This window comes from Orycteropus afer, unplaced genomic scaffold (genome assembly GCF_000298275.1).
Source record: "Orycteropus afer afer isolate SDZICR_OR568_19922 unplaced genomic scaffold, OryAfe1.0 scaffold01082, whole genome shotgun sequence".
Classification (NCBI taxonomy): domain Eukaryota; kingdom Metazoa; phylum Chordata; class Mammalia; order Tubulidentata; family Orycteropodidae; genus Orycteropus; species Orycteropus afer.
The window spans coordinates 224812-227581 of record NW_006922669.1 but is presented as its reverse complement, the minus strand read 5'-3'; positions in this window follow the sequence as shown (position 1 = coordinate 227581).

Here is a 2770-nt window from a genome sequence, read left to right as displayed (position 1 = left end):
CATTGAGTTTATGCTAATGGTGGTGAAATATTTTGGAAAAGGACAGCAATAATGCTGGCACACCATGAAAAGTGTTACCAATGTCCCTAATCTGTAAATGTGAAAGTTGTTATGTTGGCAAATGTCTTGTTGTATATGTTTTCACCACAATAAAAGTTTTTTTTTTTTTTTTTTAAAGCCATCTCAGAAGGCTTAAGTGTGATCATAATATCATAATAAAGGGAATGAAAGAGAGGATACTTAATCATAACTATCTGGCTATTTTTAATGAGTTTTATTGCTGTGACTTGATGAATAAATGAGAGGGTGAGGTGATGACATGTTAAGAGGAGACTGCAGACTGAATGGAACTACATAGGGAATGAAGAAAATAATATGCTTTGCATTGTAATCTTGATTTTTCCTTGGTGGTGTAGTGGATAAGGTATCTTACTACTAACTAGAGGTTCAAGGGTTCAACTCACCACCCAGTCTGCAGAAAGAAGATGGAGCAATCTACTTCCATAAAGATTTAGCCTCAGAAATGCAATAAAGGTCACTATAAGTTGGAATCAACATGATGGTAGTGAATTTGGTTTGGTTTTTGGTTAATCCTCCAAAGCAGCAGAAAAAAACTCCATTTGACATAAGCTAGCTGAAATTATGCAACTTCCATGATGATAATCTTAGCCTGCAACCAACATTTCTTCCTTAATGAAGATAAAAATATTCCACATTTACAAACATGTCCATGATATTTTGTGAAATACAAATACTCTCAGAAATCCAAGAGAAAAGACCTAAAGCCAAATGATGGCTTTAAACTGGAAGAATTCATCCATCCCTTAAAACAAGCTAACATGCAGAGGAAAATGTTGGCAGGGTTAACAATGGTTAAAGAATGCAAATTCTAAATTAGTTAAATTTGAAGATGTAAAATTGGGAAAACATCACTATGATCTGATTATTTGCATTTCAATGATGAAAAAAGTTAAGGATTGTATAATTCAACATCTATCTGCTATCACTCATGAATTCCTGATATTAAATGTAGAACTATGAAGACCACACTAGGCTGGGACAGCCTCCTCAGTTATGAAAACAGTCCCTGGACAACTGAGGAAGAAAAAGTGAAGAACGCCCATCCCCTGATTTAAAAGTGAAGAGCTGAACCAAAAACATTTTTTTTTTTTCTTCTCAAGCATTCCAGTCAGAAAAATCCATGCACTTTGCCTAAGAGTGAGTAAAAGGAGAATGGAAGAAACCCTTGGAGCATTTGTTGAATTGGGCTCATACTACACGAAAAGGAAAAGAGAGAGAGAGAGAGAGAAAGTGAGCAAGAGCTGGGAGAATCTCTGCCCTTAATATGCAGTTAAATAACAGAAATTGATAAACAAATCTCTATTGCTTGTAGAGGAGAAAAGGGGATAAAATTTTACTGGTCATATTGATGATTAAGTCAAAGAAACAAGTGATACATGTGAGCTGGCTTGCTTTTATGCTTCATCCATTGCTCATTACCATATGATATTGAAAGAGTCCTCTCACCAGATTAAAATTCCCCAATTTCCCTTGCAGGTTAGAGAGAAGTCAGAAGTTAATAATGAAAAGCCATACAACTGTAAACACACACGTCCTTTTGTGATTGACTAATGGTCCAGAGATAAAAGGTTTTTTTTTTTTATGTTTCTACTTATTACATACATGATATGTGTAACAGGGAATATGACTACCATCACACTTTCATGTTGATTTTCACCTGAAAACTCCCACATAATTTTTCTCTGTATCATTTTAGAAGTCCCTCTGAGAAGTGCTTGTGTTCTCCAATTCCTTTATAGCATATCAACTGAGGGTAATACCTTTATATACAATGCTTGGGAAACTCAAATATTTTTCATTACACTTTTTTGAGCAACTGAACTTTTCAGTTGGTAGCTGAATGTAGACCATTTGCACTCCTAAGGGACCTCAATAAGGAACCAACCAAAAAAAAAAACAAGCTCACTGCCATCCAGTCAGATCCAACTCATAGAGACCGCTCCTTGAGTTCTGGTTAGCAGTCAAATGCCTTATACACTATGCTACCAGAGCTCCCCAACAGGAAACAGTAGTATTGAAATGTTTTATCTGTATGCACATCTTCCTTGCTTGAAGGTTGATATATATATATAAAAAAATACTCAAGTCATATAAAAATATAATCATGTGGATATGACAGAAGAAACGTCCTTTAATATTACAATTATACTGCTGATGTACAATTAAGAAAGACCTACACACATCTCTCAGGCCACCACGTGTCTTAATCAGTTTGCCATACTATTGTTACTTGAGTGTAGCTGTGAACATGGAAGGTATACCACCAGTATGTCAAATACCAGCAGGGTGACCAACAGTGAGCAGGTTTCAGAGAAACCTCCAGACTAAGACAGAATAGGACAAAATCTCTTCCAATCTACTTCCCAAAGCAGCCAATGAAAACCTTATGATCACAACAAAACATCGTCTGACTTGCTTGCTTTGGGTATGTCTTCAGGAGGTTTCAATCACTGAAGGAAGACATTATGTTTGGTCAAGTAAGGGACCAGAAAGAGTGCTGGAGACCATCAGTGAAATGTATTGGTATAATAAACATAATGATGGATATGAACACGTAACAATCTTGAGGAAAACCCAGAAAGAGGGAACATTTCATTCTGTTGTACACAAGGTATCCATGAATCAGAGTCCACTGAATGGCAGCTCTCTACCTATCACCTATTTTTCTAACCATCCATGCGTCCATCTA